Below are 20,159 nucleotides of genomic sequence, written 5' to 3'. Positions count from 1 at the left end.
TTATTTCTGTGGTAGAAGCAACTGTTTAGTGAACAGTGTGGGAACCTTTTTTAAACTCCTTTCATAATATTCCTTTAAACATATTGCCTGTTTACAAAAACCCTTTAATTTCAGGCACTGTGCCAGAGATCAGCAATGGAAGCATATGACTTTGAATATTTAATATCCCTTAGAAAGAAGCATGAGGTGTACTGTTGTCAGCAGTGATGACTGGTGGTTCCTCTCATTTCACTATTATCACACCCTTCTAAAGGTTACAGATCCATATGTGTTCAGGGGTGCACTAAAGAAAGGCTGCCAAGATTAATAAGTAGCCTACAGTTTCTGAACAATGTTAATAGTGCACACAGCTGATGCAGAACTTTCTATTTAAGAAGAATAGGTCTGGGGACCACAGCAGGAAATTCTTGATCATTTTTTATCATTGGTTTGGCCCAAAGGGTCAACTGTAAAGTTTTAGTGAAGGTCCTAAGATGATGGGTGGAAGAGGAATGTAACCCCGTTAAAGTAGCAGGGTCTATGCGTTCATTTAAAATAATGAGACAGATTTATCAGAAGTAATATCCTCTCGGAGACAGCTGCCGGGACAGGGAGGGGAGAAACGAGGACTGTCTGATTCTGCATGTGTATTTTCATTTGGTCATAAGCCCTTACTAATGGTATACACTTTGCACACTGTGTGTTTGTGGTATGACACAGACTGTAATTTCACTGTGTGGATATTAGAACCCCTTTCACTTGTTGTGAAGCTTCAGTGGGATAATGCAGGTGCTTTTGGGTGCTCAGCAGATAAGCATTGGCGTGCCAGGTGTTAAAGCTGCCTGGGCTGACACATTAGACAGGGATTTGCTGCTGCCAGAATGTCAGGCCAATGAGGCTCGTAGAGGTAGGCTTGGATCACTGTCAGGGACAGGTAAGTACGCAGATAAGGGGATTACACCATGTTTGCGCCAAGTAATCTCAAATGAATCCTGCCAGCCTCTGTTTCATCCTCACCTGGAAAGCCCAAATTTCTCTTTTCTCAACCCAAGAAACACATTACATGGACAGAGTTCAATTCACAAGATGATCCATTTAACCTGGCTTAAAAAGCCTTTGAGGACACATTGGGCTATGGTCATTTAACAACTGTGACAGTAATAAGCTCTTCTAATTCTCCGAGGCACCTGATTACTTTTTTGTATTAGTATTTTCCCGTTTATCAGCAGCTCTGCCCAGTCAAGCGAGGTGTGGGGTTTTGTAATCACCTGGGCCAAAAGTGAGGTCTGGTTTGGTGGTCCCTGACTGCAGGGCTTAGACTTGACCTGTTGAACAAAAAGAGTCTGTGAGAATAGTTGCAATTCCTTCGGGCTGTGGCTCTCCCTGCTGGTAGGCAGAGAGATGAAAATAGAGTGTAACAGATGGCTTAGCTGTTTCTGCCATTCAGTGCAGGCTGCTGGGCAGCCCATATTACGCCATGCCAACCAAAAGGGGCTCAGTGGGCAGCCTATAGTCCTCAAGCAGGCTGAGAGATATTTTCCCCCTGAACTATCAATCACAAGGCTAAAAAAAATGACACAAAAAACACTGTCATACAGGTCATGATCTAACCCAACGTACTCTATGTAGAGCAGCTCATAGTGGGTTAAGTAAGACTGTTTTGGGTTAGGGAAATGTAAGCTTGTCAGCTAAGTCTGTGGACTGTGTGTGTGCCAACAAGGCTGATCCAGCTTAGACCACACAGTTCAGCTTTCTCCCTATAATCACACTTTTACAGACCTTGTGAAGGACACACAACCTCTTTGAGTTACTGATCAGTGACTCAATAGGGAAAGGATATGTTACACACTGTGTAAACATGTGTACGGGCCTGTGTGTGTGTGTGTGTGTGTGTGTGTGTGTGTGTGTGTGTGTGTGTGTGTGTGTGTGTGTGTGTGTGTGTGTACATACACAGACCCTTGTGTAATCTGGGCAACATCACATCAGCCTGGTTAAGGACATTTATAGATGCTGAGAGTCCCTCTGTTCCCTCTCAGAGTGGGGCCACCTGGACAATACAGGATGAGCTGGGTAAACTGTGATTAGATTGTGTTATGAACAGAGAGGGGGAAACAATGACATTTTTCTTGGGTAAAGTGACAGCTCAGCCACTGCAAGGGGACATCTGATAAAAGAAGACAAATGTCGCTCATGGTGCCTTTTAGTTTCCTCCCCAAACTTCAAGGTCAAAGACAAAGTGTATCTTAGTTTCACTCTGTAATGCCACACGACTATGTACTATATATACAGTTTAAATATGTATATACCCTGTATGTATAAACATACATAGGCCTATGTATATATATATTTACATGAATCCGTAATATGTTCTTTTTCCCAATTTGCATCTTTAAATGTCAATCTTCAAATTCAAATATTCTCTCTCTTTCTCCAACACACATGCGGACACACATACACACATGCTTGCAGACTGTTCACACCAACCCACACACTGCTGCCACCCTGCTATTCCCAGCTTGCGGTTATTCCCAGACTGAGTCAGAATGGCACCATAAGCCTGTCTGTCCGTTTTATGCCAAACCTGATGTCGCCTTGTCGCACATGCCTTTGTGGAGGATCTGTGCTCTGGATACAGTAGCCATAGCTCAGTTGTTCACACATCCCTCCCTTCCTCTGTAATTATGTGTAAGTCATATTGACAGCTGGAGGCACACTTGGCTAGGTCAGGAAGCCATTCAAATCAAAGTGTTCCTTACGCTTGCGTTTTACATGACCTCCCCGTTGAGTTTTCCTTCACACCTTCACATTCACACCCACAACAGTTTCCTGTGTCTACTCGCCGCTGAATCTTTGCTACTACATCTGGTGTTGTCCAACTGCTGATAAACGGAAGACAATGCAAGAGCAAAAAGCCGTGACTGTGAAAATGTTTAGAATAATAATATAACATCTATCTTTGCTGAACATGTGATTAGATGCGTCTAGCAGGAGACTCACATGGCATATTCATCCCCGGTGTTGATATCTGTAAAATGCATGCAGTGTTGATGCTATAATATCCTTTCCTATGAAAGCTAAGACCAACTGGTGTATGGTATTTATAGTATACATCTCTGGTCCTGTATTTCTTAGTGAGAAATGAATGCATCAAGACTAAATAAATCAGCTGTGGAAACATTTCCAAAATACCTCCTCAACTTTAATCCTACTATACTTCTAATGTGCAAAATCTACTTAAGTCATCTTTTGCAGTAATAGAATTGGTGATGACTTACTGATGGTGCTCAGATATGCCTCTGTCTAATTAAATTGCTGATGTTGTCTGCCTGTGATAACCATCTACTTATTTTACAATCCCATATTATATGAGATTATATGCTCATAATTAATTCAAAACAACATCTGTGAAAATGCAAACTATTTACTTAATCACAGGAAACAATTCTGAAACAAGTCATAGCTCAATGCCTCATGTACAAGACATACAGTATGACATATTTTGCTGATATATGTAACTGTTTGCTGTTTATTTACCCATTTGTTAATGGTATTGTTGTCTTGGATTGCAGGCATATTACTCAAAGTAGATATATGACATACAGCAAAACAAATTTTACATTAAGCATCCCTGTTTACCATCTGTAAGCAGCCTGCAAATATTGAGTAACACTATATTGTGACTGTAAGCAGAAGGAAGTGTTTGCAACAGCTAACAACTCCCCCTGGAGACACTAAACAGATGATGAATGTAAAATGCCAATGTGTTATGTGCATAGAAGATATATATACAAGACGTTAAAATAGAAGACGCTTTAATTCTTGACAACACAGAATTCATAAAAACGTCCTTATTGCTGTATACAGCCATATCACAGTGTATTATAAACAATTGATTAAATGTCCTACACAGCTACATACTGTAGTTCCTCTTTGTTAATGAGGTTGATGCTCTATAAACTATACAAGCTGCCACCTATAGAGGGCAGTCTTACCACATGGCAAATGGACTGAACTCTGAACCTTGAATCTGATAAGGCCGCTATATCATTATGGACAACTGAAATGCTGTATCATAAATAAGGTTGTATAATATGGTGATAGTCAAACATTTTACAGCCTGGATCAGCTGAGGGACACTACATGACAAATGGCACTGTTTGACACCAGCATGATAACAGATTATCACTATTCAAGCAACATAAAGGCGAGCTGAGCGAAGGTATAAGAGCATTGATCAAAATGTCATCACACTCAGGCTATCTAATAGGACAAAGTGAACTTCTATTCCACTTTAGTGAATTTAGAGAGCTTGACTTGGCCTTTCCTGGCTACTGACATCCCCTGGGCTAGCATGTTCCAAGACTCAGCAGCCTCATTACTCTTTAGACAAACAGGTTTGGACATATTGAACTCAGACCCGAAACAACCTGGCTCTATGCCGCCACTTTCCACTCCCCCAGCTCTATTTGTGATTGGGGAGTGTTTGTCTCTCTCACTCTATCTCTGGGTGTCTGTTTGCCTGACACTTGTTTGGCTTGGCCTACTTTCTCCTTGATCTCATCAGTCAATGTGAGGACCTGTGAAGGCCATCTCCCCATCTTGCTCTGTGAATCTCTGCCAACGCCGTGCCTGTGTCAGCAGTTAGGGACTGACTCACACCCACTCAGTCTCCAGTCTCCGCTCCAGGGCCCACTGGGCAAAGGCAGCACATCTCCCCAAACAGACAGCCTCATTTGCATGCCCATAAATCACTAACAAAACTGACACAGAACCACACAAGAAGGCATGACTTGGAGTCACAAAACTCAGTCTGCCAAATCGTAGCATTATCTGATATTAGGCTTAAAGGCAAAAAAATAAGCTATTCATATAACCTCTTGGATGGGGATAGAGAGAAACAAACTTGAGTAGCACACATACGGCCCCTATCTGAAATCAAAGAAACTTTTAGCGTCCTTCTGCATGAATGTGTCAGGAAACTGCAAATTTCCTACCGCACAAAAACCTAAAACATATGGTTTGATTCAAAGGTTGTTACATATTCACATGACAGTGAAAGATGATTAAACTTTTCTAGATGTAAGAGCTGCAAAATTATACATCTTGTGATTAACGATTCAGAAGCCAAGGTACAGCGCGTGCACCAATAATTTGTGTTACAATGACTACTAATATAGTTTTTGTAAGGACATAGTCAAATGGGGCTCAGTGAAATATAAATAACTGAGGGGTGGTTGCGTTTGAAAATATTTTTAAACCAATCAATATCCTCGAATTCCCTTTCACACTAATCTGTGTTCATTTCTATGAAATACTGATGGTTTATTTATGTTTTATTTTGTTGTTTAATTGACTGGGAAAACGCAATTACATTCAGTCACTTAAAATACAGCTAATGTTTTGCACGTAGAGCTTATAGTGACAGCTCATTTACAGTTATTGGTAGTCTTTAAGATCACACAACTTAAAAATGAAACCTGAATGTTAACGACGCAGGAAGAGACCAATGCAACATACTTTACTCTGCACTGTGAATCATCATAATTGCATAGTGCAACAAAGAGACAAGGCCACAGTGATAAGTTTAATTTATACCACAATTAAAAGTCAAGCAAGACAGAGGGAGTTTCTGATACAGGTCTAAGATGTTGATTTTATTTGTTTAAGGATAATGCTGTTAAAACTCCCGCTGCCAATCCAATACAGTGGAAGTGAATGGAGACTTATTGCCGATGCTCAAAGGATCAAGAAATGACATTTAAAAAGAAAAAACTCAGCAGCAGTGTGTCTTTGTCAGGATAACTGACACACGGTTTCCTCTGGGAATACCGTTTATCCTTTCAAAGACAACATAAAAGCTTTCCACAGTGATGGCTGTAGATCATCCAGAGTAAATGTGACATGGTGTCTGGATAGACATGTGCTCTGAGCTATTTTCAAATGCCATGTTTCTAATTGTTTTGAACACCTCAGACGAAATGGCTGTAGCTGCTTGGTCAGTGAGGTCATGTCCTCTGTATTGTTCATGAGGAGGTGGGGCTGCAGACCTGTGGAGGAATTTGCATTCTATAATTACACACAAGCTAGACATGAATAAACCTCAGTGTGTGGGCAAACTAGTGTATTAATAGTAAAATATACATACATACAAACAAACAAAAAAACAAAAAAACAGAAAACACAGCCCTGTGCCTGCATGGGCATTTCCCACCTTTTGTTAAACATTTTTCATCTGACAAAGTAAAATATAAGTTATAATTACTTTCTTCCATTTAGTTCCTTCTGTTTCCTGGTCCATGCATAATGGATGTGTGCCACATTGTATTGAGGGAACAGTCATTACTAATACCTATGTTTTTATACAATGACAAGTGTGGTGTTGGAAAAGTGTTATTTTGGTGGAAAATGTCTCAACTCAGCAGCACAGCCTTGCCCACACCATGTTTTTAAATTGTCTGCAAAAAAAAAAAAGGGGGGGGGGGGGGGAGAAAAAACTGCAAAACTATCTGTATCCTAGCCCCCACGGGATGAGTTTGAAAATGTTTTCAGTTTTGTGATCTGGGTGAACTGACCTTTTAAGCTTCTCCCAAGGCCACGTAAACTTGTCATGGATCAACAAGTTAACTGACGTGTTATTTCATGGGGCTGTCTCCTCTGCTTCGTAGGGAAAACATCAGTTTTTTTTAATGTTGTTGTGGTGGTGGGTCCTGACAGAATTATGTAACTGTGGAGGCTATATTGTACTACGGTGGTTGCTGGGGGCGGGAGCGTTCATGAAAACCAAAACCACCGACTGTAAATATTCATTGTCCTGCCCGGAATGACCCGGAACCGCCCGCTCCCATTCGACCCTCCTGTTGTTGGATCCGGACCTCGCTCCGAAACCACAGCGCGGGGCTGCAGCCTCACCGTTCCCACCGCCCAAATATTTCGGTGCGTTGGCGAACAGCAACTTGTACAGCTACTACTTGCAGCTTGTTGTCTACATACACACACTACACTGAGGCTTTGCCGGCGGTGAGAGCGGAGTGGGAGGAGAATAATTCCTCTCCGTGCCCCGGCCGCGTTGGTTCTCCTTCAGCGCGCGCTTCTCTCTCTCTCTCTCTCTCTCTCTCTCTCTCTCTCTCTCTCTCTCTCTCTCTCTCTCTCTCTCTCTCTCTCTCTCTCTCCTCCCTCCCCTCCCTGCCTCTTTCCCGTTTCTCTCCTCCCTCTGTACAACCTCCCGATCTCCAAACGCGATGACAGTCAAGACGGCGGACGCGTGAACGGATCCCACAGGTGTGTCCCTGCAAAAAAAACAAACTGAGCCGTGGCTCCCGGAGACGCACTCGCGCACACGCACTGACGCGCGCGCACACACACCTGGAAATGACCATGTGACTCGGCACCTGGGCGTGGAGAAAGTCCCAGATATCCTGAGCGGAGACTCTTTTGTGAAGGACTTGTGCCTGTGCCTCCTTTCAACAGGAATTGACAATTCGGTCAAACCAAGTGTAGCTGGTGTTTTTTTTTTGTCTTTCTCCGGAGTATAGTGCCTTTCTGAAAGCCCTCACAGGACGAGTGGGCAGAGTAACATGTGAACTTGCTTTCGGACTTATTTGTTTTTATATAATTTCATCACGGACTGTTCTTCAGTGTCTGGGCTGTTCGCTGTGTGCAACTCCACTCTCTTCGCTCCTTCTCCTCCAAGGTGAGTTTCGTGGGGAAGCTGCATCCCGTCCAAAGTGGGATTGGGACTATTTACTCCGGCGTTTAACAGCACTACTTCCAATTCTATTGTGAATACGAGCAGTAAAGTTTTGATAGGCTATCATGCGCCTCATCGATAGGACATGGAAGCGGAAACCGTGGCCAGGAACGCCGCTGTATTGTTTTATGAAGCGCTTTTACTCTGCTGCTCTGAAGTGTAGTTCTTACCTGCTACATGCCCCGGAAATACGCTGCTAACAAAGCCGCCCCGGAGCATCATAACAATCACGGCGTGATAACTGGGAAAGACTGTAGCTTTCTTTTTCTTTTCTTTTCTTTTTCAACAATGCAGACAAAAAAACACTGTAGCTTTCTGAAACACTTAAAGTTTGCACAGCTGTGTTACTGTACTGAACTGATGAAACGTGCCGTTGAGACTCTCGGTAGTTGTAGTCACGCCTGGCGGGGCTGAAAACTTGCTCTACTGTTAAACTCAACAGCTGTGTGTGTGTGTGTGTGTGTGTGTGTCTGTGGATAAAAGCCCCTGTAGACGTGCTCTTCTCTAAACCATGCATTTCATCTCAGGAGCATTGCTGCCACAGCATCTGCCCGGTCACCTCACAAGGAGCCGTCTGTCCCCCCCCCCCCCCCCATACACAGGCAATTTCAGTGAGGGATGAGCACATGAGCTGTGTTCCTCACCTCTGGACAGTAGCCTGTACATCAACATCTGAGAGGACACAAATAGTAGGCTAGTGAGCATTGCCTTCTGTTTGTTTCCTCCCCTCTCGCCCACCGCCCCCCCTCCTTTCTGTCTTGTCTCTCTTGTGGAGGACAAGGAGACAGAAGCACTATTCATGTCCCTGTTGAATCTCCTGTGCAGTTCTGTATCTCTCAGTCCCTGGCGCGGCCCTCAACAGACCACTGTATTGCCTTGTTGTGTCTCTAAATCGTCCTTTTATTTGCAGCCCCTGGCATCTTCCGCCTCCCTTGAGCGCAAGACCTACTGTACTTTAGGATTGCTCCATCTCCTGGGGATTATTCCCATTAAATAACATTATACAAACAGAGTCATAGTGGGAATGGATTAGTGCGGGCAGGGGGGCATGTGGTGGCAGGAAAGGCGACTGCTGTGTGGAAGCAGTGGTGGCTGGAAGGGGGTTAGAGCATGGGGTCAGCCTCCAGTCTCCTGACTGAGCAGGGATGGTTTTCCAATAGATGCCATCTGCTCACATGGACACACAGGCAATTGAAAACCAAGCTGCTTCCTTGTCCTTTCCCTCTTTCAACCATCTCTCTCTCTCTCTTTCTCTTTCTCTTTCCCTCTCTCCCTTTGCCCCACAATGCTTCATTCAGGGTTTATCTCTTCCACTCTGAATAAATAGAGACACCTTATCTGCACGCAGGAGAGTGGTGATAAATGTTTTCTCCTGTTCCCCCGCAAGGGTGAAAAAGACAAACGTACCACACTTCTTCATCATAGATGCTCTTTTCAGGGCAGGCGAATAGGAGACATTTCTCATTCAGGTCATGGCAGCATTTGAAAATTCAGCAAAAACAATCCCGAAAAGCTGAACGCAGGCTGATACCCTGTAATACAAGGGAGCCGAGGAAATAACAAACAAAGCAGGCATTTCCACAAGTCTTTTTTTCGTCTTTTTTTGGTAATAGGCTGCTGGCTCTGGAAATGAAACTTTGTGGTGAGATCCACTCTAAGTATTTTTGGATCCAGTAAAATAGCCTCTGACCAACTGAGAAACGGAGGTAGTGAATTGCTGGCCAGCGAGCACTCAGCTGTTAAGCTCCTGCATGTTTTGGGTAAGCCAGAGTTCATCCTGTCCTTTTCAGTGTTACACACTTTTCTCAGATAGTTTAAAACCATGCCATCTCCTGGAAGCATGCACCACATTTCAGAGAGTGTTGCTGTATTTTCGAGGTCAAATGAATTTGAACTCATCCCTAGTCTCTTTTGTTTCCTTTGCATTGGATTACTGACTTCTGTCATTTTCATTTTGAAAATAAAACCATAATCCTTGTAAGCAACAAGCAATCCCATGCCTCCTGTCTGCAGCCTGCAAACAGAAAAACAGCACTGAGCTAACTGATACATGAATTGTGTCTGTGCCAGTGGCTCATTGCAAGTGGTTCATTTCAAATGACAACTTTTTTCCCCTCTGTCCCCACTGAACTAGTATTGCATTGCTGTCTGTTAGACCTACTTTAATTTTTTTTAAAAGAAGGTAACTTTCACAATCTCTGTGGCCACCATTCATGCCGTTCAGAGTGGACTTTGTAAACTTGCAGGTCATAAAACAGGTGTGGCGTTCATGAGAAAAACCCATATGCATTACCTTTTTCCTCTTGCTTATCTAAGGTACACACGCGCTTCCGCGAAAATGTGGGCAGACGCGTGAAGGGCGTGTCAGCTCGGCATTAGACAGCTGAAGAACCTGGGGAATAGAGATTTCCTTCAGATTGGAGATAGGCTCGTCTTTTCATGTCTGAGGATTATCCTACGATGAAGGGAAGTCATGCTGAGGTGGATTTCTGATCTTATCTCCGCTGAGTTTTTACAGCTGCCACCCATGCCCTTGGACTTCATGGCCTTGTCCTAAACTATCACCTCAACAGCTTTCCTTTCTTTACTCCGCCCCTCTTGCTCCAGTGCTTGTTTGTGTTTCGCACGCCGAACCCTCACTGCTCGTGCTACTCAACACTTCATTCCCCTTGTTTCCTTCTCGCGCTCGCGATCGGAGATAATAACAAAGCCGATGTATGACAGACCTACAGGGTGTGATCATGCTAATTCTCATACTAACTCCCCCAGCAGCAGGGTATGAGATGAGGCTCTGTGGCAGAAGATAGCAGCTTGGCACCAACCCACCACCTCATTCAGCTCTCAGTTCACTGAAATCCAGGCTTTAAAGGAATAGTTCAACATTTTGGCAAATTGGCCCACTGCCATAATCCCTATAGTCATAGCAGTAGGTTTATTGACTTTATTTGTTGGTGCAAGCTATTTTTAGAACGGCGAAGCAGAGCTGTGAGCTGCTCAGAGCTACGCTACAGAGGCTCATGGGATTTCTTGGTTTCCCTCATCAAACTCATCAAATACACAATCCAACAACTCCAGAACGCTCTGGTGGACAGGTTGTGACCTGCACATTCACCACGCTTTGAGATAATAATGGAACATTACGAGACAGAGTTGTTTTCGAGGCAAATGCAGAGACCGCTTGCCGAAAAACAACAACGGTTTTGCATGAAATTACCTCGCAAACAACTCCATCTCGTAACGTTCCGTTATCTCATATTGATAATAACGGAATCAATAATAATATTGATGAAGGAAACGGAGGCTAAATTCCATTAGCCTCCACAGCGTAGCTCTGAGTAGTAGTAGTAGTAGTAGTAGTAAACCTTTATTTTACCAGGCAAGAATTGCTAAGAATACATTCTTATTAAGGCAATGGCCTGGTAGGAGGTGAAAGACCTCCTAAGGGCAAGGGAGAGGGGGAGTATAACATTAAAATATAGACAATAAAAGCGCATACAACAACAGTGACACAAAAGAAGAAAGAATAGAGACAATAAGCCAACATAATGCAATGACATACCACAAAATGACAGTTATTTTGACGTACAGTGACATACAACAAGTTATGTAAGGACAGAGATACTAAATGTAAAAACAGAGATACTAGACAACCATAAATGAGACAGTAATAAAACGCCAACAACAACAAGCAGCTTGCGGCTCTACTCCACCGTTCTAAAAATAGCTTGCACCGACAATTAAAGGTAACAAACTGACTAGGCTATAGGGATTATGGCAATGGACCAATTTCCCAAAATGTTGAACTATCCCTTTAACTTAGTCCACAGGCTTCCACGCCAGGCACTTCAGCCTCAGACATCACAGTCAAGCTCTGCTCAGCAGGGCGCACCTTTACCTCCAAAACAACCTTGACTCATTTTTTCTGACCCATGCTGTCTTTCATGCCAAGTCCACGACCGGCCGCACCATGTGCTCAACCCCGACCGTGGCTCACTTTCTTCTCCATGCTGTTGCTGCTGCTGCTGCTGCTGCTGCTGCTATCGCTATCCTCACTGCTTTTCTGAAGCTCTCACCTTTTTAACCATTGTGACTCTTCCCCACGCTCGCGGCACTCAGAGAATTAGTGAGAGGAACATGATGAATATTGTAAACACGCTCGCTCTCCTGAAAGAGATGAATGGTTCAGGTATAGGGAGGGAAGGGAACTGTCTTAATTGTTTGGTTGAGAGGTTGTGGGCAGAGTGTTCAGCACAGAACTGAGACATCTTGATATTTAAAGGAAAAAAAAAAAGGTAGACTGCTGATGTGATATATGCAGCTGTTTGAAAATAAAAGTGAACCCAGAGGAAAACATGATCTCCACTGCTGCTCAAAAAACATTTTGAGAACAACAGTGGTGTTTCCTGTCAGCAGCCATTGGGTTGCCTAGCTGAGGATTGAACGCAAGTGATGGATACACAATACAGACATCTGCCTCAGCCTACCCCCCCACCCCCACCCCCTTCACCCACTTTCCCATGGCAGCTGAACTGACAGGCTGACAGAGACACGGTATCACAGAGGCTTTTGATGCTATACCTGCTCACTGGAGGCATGTCAACCAGCCCACCTACTCAGCCCACTGGCAAAAGTTCACACCTAGCCAGGCATTACAGCCCAGCTCCAAAGAAGCAGGCATCTGAAAACTTATCAGCAACGATGAGAGTGAGGGGGGTGGGGGGTGGGGGGGTCACCTTGATTCCCACCCAGGGAAATCTTAGTCAGATGCTTTCTCTTCAAGGCTTGTATTGGCAGGAGAAGAGAGAGCAGGAAGCTAATTTATTTTTCGCTTTGGTAATTGAGTCTGGCACGCATTGCTATCAAAACGCCGTCCATTTAAACACTTGAGAGGGAAGTTGGTCGTGCCTGCTTCAATCAGCGTAATGTGACGGGCGATGTTTAGTCCAGCTTCTTTGCTTTATGATGAAAAGACGACTCTCTGATCTCTCAGACTTTAACATATCGAAGATGAGTCGCCGCTTCATTTCTGTGCAAATTGAGGGTGCCTGTGCAGGATTTGGCGGCTTGCTGATATATCTTTCTCTGAGATTTGGGTTTGAAATGGACTTAGGCTTATAGTAGCCGAGGAATAATGGAAACTGTGTGCAGAGCCACTTATTCCACCTGTAATGTATTTTCACTGCACTTTTTGTTCTTGACTCGGAGTTGCTCTATGTTGAGTGCCATTTAATCCGAGCTAGGGAACCAGAGGGTGCAATTCATTTTTATCCGTGTGAGTCATTTCGCAGTTAATCCTCAAACTGACCAATTTACTCCTGCCAAGATCGTTTTTAATTATCACCTCTGCTTTACAGTTAAATATGACATCCAGCTGGTTTATGTTAATTTGGTAGATGTCATCCAGTATTGGACCTCTGCTTATTTTATTTTATTTATTTTGTGCATCTACACTAGGCGGTTGATTACAAATTACTGAGCCCCAGCCAGGACTGGTGGGTGACAGATGCAGGAAGGGTCAGTGCACTGGCAGCAGCTGGAGATGAAGGTCACAGCAACCTGATAGAGCTAAGGGAGAAGATAATGTGGCAAACCAAGGAAGACATAGATGGATGGTCTGTTGCAAGTGCAACTCTATAGAGGGGAGATGAATGATCCTTGTGGAACTAGGAAGTAACTCACTTGCAAGTGCAACGGTGAACAACCTTAATATAAATGAATGGTGCTTTGAAAAATACCTCATTTTGTTACCAATACATTTGCCGCATTTGTTGGCATGAAAAAAAGAAAAAGACTGGAAAAAAAGGAGACTTGCAGTGTTTATTGCTCTAATTTTCACTTTCACAAGAGACAGCTATTTATTTATGTATTCATACATAGAAGGAAATATTTTTAGATGGGCTGCCAGGTATGTTAATAAGCCCCAGATTCATCACTATAACTGGTATAAAATCTCACAGTTAAAATGTTCGTTTAGATCATTTCTACTTAGTATTTAGACAACCTCAGAATTACATTTTAATACCATAAATACAATCTATAGGCATACTGAGGTTTAAAATGGCACTAGCAATTTAGATTTTGAGGAAACATATGCTGTCCTTATTATCACCGGCATCTGCTGAAGTCTGCTGCCAGCTGGAAGTGGACATGGGGGTGGCAGCACTGCTGGAGGTTGGGTGTCTGTCTCTTGGTTGTCTGTTTCAATCAAAATTCAAAGTCAGGAAAGTTCATAGGGAAGAAAGATGAGATGTTCTTCATCATACGTTCCTGTCCTTGTCAGTGTAAGGCCTTTTTTTAAAAGGCCGCTGGACATTATGTCTTTATGAAATTGTGAAGCAGAGCCCACATACAGCTGAAATTCAGGAGCACATTACACAAACATGGGCGGTTTATATATCACATTGTGTATTTTTCCACAGAGGCCAGCTCCGGCTGTGATGATACAGTATGAAGGCGACGCTGTCTGCCTTTATTACAGCTCACAATACGACGATATTGTGAAAGTGCAATCTTTTTTTTTTGTCTGAGTCGTGTCCTTGTCTCTGTTAAATGAGGTGGGTATCGTGGCCTTTCCGTAGCCTATGATCCAAGAGGGACCTATTAAAATCTGTTCATACAGCAGTTGTTAAAGTTACCGAGAATCTAGTTAAATGCCAGTGGCTCTGTTGCCTCTCATCTGTACACCGACTGACCGTTTAACTGCGGTAGCACTCTCAGCCTCAGCAGCAGCAATAATGCTGTCAGAGATACGGCTTTAACCTCAGAGAGAGACATTTTGAGGTGACCACCGCTCTCTAAGATTTAAGGCTGCTAATGTCTGAGGTTGGCTTCTCTAAGAGAACAGTAATGTTTGCGAATACAAGTTAAAGTTTTTTTTATTTTTTATTGATAAATGAGCCACCAGGTGCAGCAGCAGAGAGAGTCGGTGGAGGGAAAGGAATAATGGCAAATATGTAATAAAAGAGGGAAAATGACATAGACTAGACTGGAGGTGAGCTGCGTCACATTTTGTTTTGTCTTTTTTTGGGGGGAAGCAGACTCATGGAGGGAGTAAGTATGACTCAGGCCTTTTACCTTTGCACTGACCTTGTAGAGTTGGGGCATTATGGCGGAGGCAGACCTGTAGAAGTTCACATACAGGAACATTAACTATACCCAGTCATGACCTCAGTACAGGGGCAGCATGGAAGTACAAGCTGCCCTTGTGTTTATAACTTCCTGTTTATGTTAACTTCTATGAACATACTTTTTAGTTTCCTGTATCAGCAGAACAGAGTCTCTTTTTATCCTCGCTCTTGTGCTGGAGAACTTTTTATTTTTTTTATTTTCTGATGAATCTTTTTTTTTTCCCCCAAGTCTCTTCTTTGTCTGTTCTTACTCAGTGTGTCTATAGTCTACGTGGATATTAATCCTGGTGCTTCAAACCTGCCTGGGGCTCAGAGCTGTCTTCTGAAATGCAGATCTGTGGAGGTGTCATCATAGCTCTATGTCTTGGGTGCCTGCGCTTGCCCCCCAGCCTCACTCTCCTATTCACGCAGCCGTGATGACATGCATTATTCCTCACTGACTCATCTGGGCAGCCTCAAAGCTGCCCAGTTGTAGTTATTCCTCTCAACTTTTTTTTTTTCCATGAAAAAGGAAGTTGTTAGATATTTTGTGCTGGTGTCTGCAAATCACGTAGACGTGGCATCTGCATTTTTCCACACCATCACTCCTCTTCCTCTAATCTGAATACAGCTGTTCAGCCATGTGATGGTCATGCAGATAACTTGCGCTTCTTGCACAGTTTATTTTCGTCCTGTGACACTGTTTCCCAGTATTTCCCCCTTTCACAGATCTGTGTTTACAGCCGACTCCGCGCTGGGTTTTTCAGCCTCTAACCAAGACGAATGATATGTGGAGAAATGACATCAGAGTCACAGCCACATGCCCCTGTAAGAATACCTAAATATTTACAAGCCCTCATAACACACGCTAGCCTACCATTTGTCTAGGCCGTAAGTTTTTAAACCCGGCCCTGTGGTCGCCTCCCTCGGCTGCAGCTACGTCTGCTCTACGTCTGAGCCGATCCCACGCCATTGATCCCTCCGAGGAGCCGGGCTCTTTAATTACAGTCATTAGGGGGAGTAGATCTGCTGCTGGGGTTAGAGAACCTTATTACCAAGACCTTGTCTCTCTTTCTTCTCCACGCAGCAAAACGAGCTAATGCTGCTCCGCTAGTGCGTCCTGTGACAACACGCTGCAGTTCCAATGCTTACAGAAAACACGCTGCCAAATTGGATCCCCAAATCACACAAGTCTCACCAGGAGACATTCTCCTCCCTTTCTACTCTCATCCGATTTCAATTGGACATGGAGGAGAAGTGTGCAGCATTCCAATAACAGATTGAAGCAAAGTGGGGTGTAAGAGGCCATGTCAGTGTGGCGTCGCTTGTTTACTGGTGGACAGATGCCGACTGGCTGCATGACCAGGCCGGAGTAGCCATTTATCCACCACTCCAGACCTCCATTAAGATCTCTCTGTAGCCCTCCCTGTTGAGATCAACAGTACACTTCCACTGACATGTCTCTACTCCACCTCCTCCTCCTCCTCCTCCCTTAGCCATAGTTTTTATTTTTAACCAGGTTCTGTTCTGTTTCACTTGCAGTCCCTGTCTGCCGTCGGGCTGTCATCATGCATTCCTCTGTGTCTGTCGTTTAATTAGTCATATGGAGCTGGTCTCCTCTTTGGGTAATGGAAAAAACAAACTCACATCTCGGTCCCACTGGGTTGTTGTGTGTCTACACCTTCCAACTTGAAAATAAAACATTATCCCCCTCGAGCGGCCTGCTTAAACCACACATCTGTTCTACACACAAACAAAACAACTCCTAATCACAAAAGAGCATCGAGATTATTAAAAAAAAAGTCTAATTCCAAGTGATAAAGTGTCTGTTTTTTCAGTTTGGGGGAAAAATGATCAGACTGGATTAAAGTGATTTGGTGTTTCTTCTACATAGACAGAATTCTGAGCCTCAGGATCTGAATCGGGCCTCACCACACGTGTTAAGTCTTGGCCGGTGTGTCCATGAAATAACAATACTTCATGTCGACAGCCTTCAATTGTTTTTATTTTACTGTTCAGCAGCATGACCTGGCAACAGCCTGACATTTATGATGAATATGGTGCAAAAATGAATTTCTGTTCTGCTTTTTATTCTAAGGAACTTCCAACATGTTTCTGGGTCAGAGTTGGCCGTTAGGTGCCGCGGCCTCATGATAGAATACAGTCATACCTTTGTCTAACGGCGTGCACCTCATGTTGGCTGGTGTTGATGTTAGCCTGAGACCCCAAGCTAAGCGCGGCCCCTGTATTCCAGTGCACTATTAGCAGCTGCAGACCACCCGTGGAGCTCAGACAAATAAAAATCCCATTTCCTCCCTTTCCATTGCTGGTATTAAGAGCTAAGGATTGTGCTGTTGCCTGAGTGCCAATGAAACAGCCACTCAGTGTGTGAGCAGTTAAAGCCCTCTCAGCGCAGTGAGGGCGAGGCCTTCCTTCTGTATGCATCACCCCAGCCGGCTTGATCGATTCGCTGTTTGCTCTGTCTTGTCTGAGTGCGAGCTCACACTGCCCACTTCGCCCACGGAAAATAATTCGGACTTTGACCAGGGCAGGCTGCCTCCCCCAGGCTTCCCTTAGCACACAGGCACAGATATAGTACACAAAATGCATACATGTACAGTGAATCCTTCCATGCACAGTCTGCCCCGCCACTCCCCCCCCCACCACCACCACCACCACCACCACCCCTAAGGGTGCTGGACAGCCCAGGCATGGATCCATGAATTCCTCATAACACAATCTGTTGGCTGATCAATAATTCAATTCTATCTGTGAGCGAGCATGTCTGGATCCAATCTCACCTGCACCTCCCTTGGCCTTCTCTTAACAGGGTGGGTGTTGTGTCCTTGAGCCCGGGCTGGGCTTATGTCTGCGCCGTTCTGTGTGTTGTCGTGTGTGCTGATTAGTTGGCTTTAGTTAGTTCTCAGGCTGTGCTTGTTCTGGCCCATGGTTGTGTATCCACTTCCCCTGTGCATGTGTGTACACGCATGAGAGCCCTTGGCTGTTGTGGATTACAGAGTGTTCATTATTTCAGCTGTGTACATCTCTCGTGTCTTTGTGTCCACAGCAGTGAATGTGTCCATCTATAGTTGGCAAAGTTGACGTGCGCGCGTGTATGTGTGTGTGTGTGTGTGTGTGTGTGTGTGAGTGAGTGAGTGTGAGTGAGTGAGGGAGAGCTTATGCATGATCTGTCTCTCCCTCCAGGCAGCTAGACGAATCAAAGGCATGGATCTCATTAAAAGGTATAGAGCCTGTGGAGAGGTCAGTGGCTAAGTTCTCTGATTAGTGGGCTCCGGTGGGCTGCCTGGGTGCTGTGTTTGGCGGCGGCAGGCGGGTGGGTGGTTGGGGGGGGGGACCCCTCATCAACATGCCTCTCATCCCTCTTCAGCCCACACCTGCAGGGCGATGCGCCCAACAGTCTTTCTCACCGCGAGCCTCGGCCCAATCCGACAGGGTCAAGGACGGCGCGGGGAGAAGGCGAGGATTTACCCCGAGTCATCATCGTCGTCGTCGCCCACGCTATCTACCCGACTTTCTATCTCGCCCCCTAATGGGCTGCCTACTTCCAGTTCTGTTTTTATCCCTCTTTGAGTGTTTTATCAAAGGCCACATTCAGTTTCCATCCCAGCGACAGATTCTCTCACTGCATATCAAGCTGCACCACTAGCCCGACGAGCAGCTTTCTGGGTCGTTAGTAACTCGTTCCACGGCCTGGACTCCTATCAAAGCCAGCGACCATGAACCAGGGATGACTTTCAGCCAAGGGCAATGTGTGCGTGTATCCGTGTGTGTGTACGAGTGCGAGACCATGAGTTAGAAAGACAGGACACTTCTGAAGGTTGCCTGACTTTGGACAGTTTCTCCTTTTCCCTCTGAATGGTCTTTTTCTTCGCTCTCCCCGTCTCGTCTCGTCCCCTGTGTGCCTCTGGTTTAATGTCCCTCCAGATAAAACAACGCCAGTAAACTTCCTCTTTGTTTCTCTCTCTCTGCTTTTCTTGCTGATAACCACGGTATCTAAAAGTAGGCCCTGGCAGCACTCCTCGTCTATTCACCCTCCTCTCTCCCCCTCTCCAACCCATCACTTCCCCTTCCCTTCTCCTGGTATGCTGTGAGTGTATTGAGTGTAATCAGTTGATGAGGGGGGAAGTGTGTGCGTGTGTGTGTGCGTGCGTGCGTGCGTGCGTGTGTGTGTGTTTTTAATTCATTTTATTTATTTATTTTCCTTTCTTTTTTTCTGGGCCTATCAGAGTGGCTGTGGTCAGAGAGTGTAGCGACTTCAGCCAAAAGAGCCGCTGAGAGGCTAAGCATGGGCTGGATGTCAGACGCGCTATCAAAGTGTATAAACTATAAGCAAAGTAATCCGGAAAATAGCGTAACTATAGCGGTCAACAAAAAGTACGGCAACCCACGCTAACCCCCGCTCTCTCTCTCTCTCTCTCTCTCTCTGAACCAAAGGAAAAGCAACAGGTGAACATAAGTGCTAAACCCATAATGACGTGACCCGCTAGTAAAATAATAACATAAACTAAACTCAAATTAAACAACACCAAAACAACCCTTAAAGGTATAATATGTAGGAATTACCCCCATCTAGCGGTGCAGTTGCATATCGGAACGTATTCTTGATGTTGCATTCAAGTGAAATCGGGCAGACGTCAGACAGACAACAGACGCTGCATGTAACAGGATAAACAAGCGTCTATGTAAACAAGTGGTCCGCCAGCACGAGGCAAAACAATACAGGCATGACAATATGTTGTCATGGTGATGCCGTATTGTTTACCTGACCCACGTTTTACCGTCTTTCTCTCGTCTAGTAAAATGACATCCGTCCTTCCTCACACTACACAGTGGTGACAGTTTTAACAGGCGCTACCTGGAAAACTTTCTCCCCGAGCCGACAGCTCCGCTGAGTTTCTGTGGTTACCTACGGTCACGCTGCCACTGAACGTAAAAAATGGCGATGCAACATGGCCGCCTCGGTTCGGTGCGTCGCCCACCGTGTATTTGTAACGACTTGTAACAACTCATTCTAAAGTACGAGAAAGCTTTCATTTGTATGCGGGTGTGATTTGACTTCAGTGAAATACGTATTTATGAAAGCAATATTTGATTTTTGCTAATAAAAAGCCAAATAAGTTACATACTGGGGCGTTACAGAAAACCCTATTCATGGCTCCTACAGAGAGGATAGGTGCGAATGTGCTGACTGTCACTTCCATTAAGTGCAGTGTCCTCAAACACCTCCCCCTTGTGCTCAGACCTGGCTCTTAGTAAGGCAGGGTCCCCTTATGGACAGTGTCCAACCTCTCTAATCCACAAACCCC

The sequence above is a fragment of the Trachurus trachurus genome (assembly GCF_905171665.1).
Source record: "Trachurus trachurus genome assembly, chromosome: 6".
NCBI classification, from domain to species: Eukaryota; Metazoa; Chordata; class Actinopteri; order Carangiformes; family Carangidae; genus Trachurus; species Trachurus trachurus.
Note: the sequence above shows the minus strand (reverse complement) of the source record.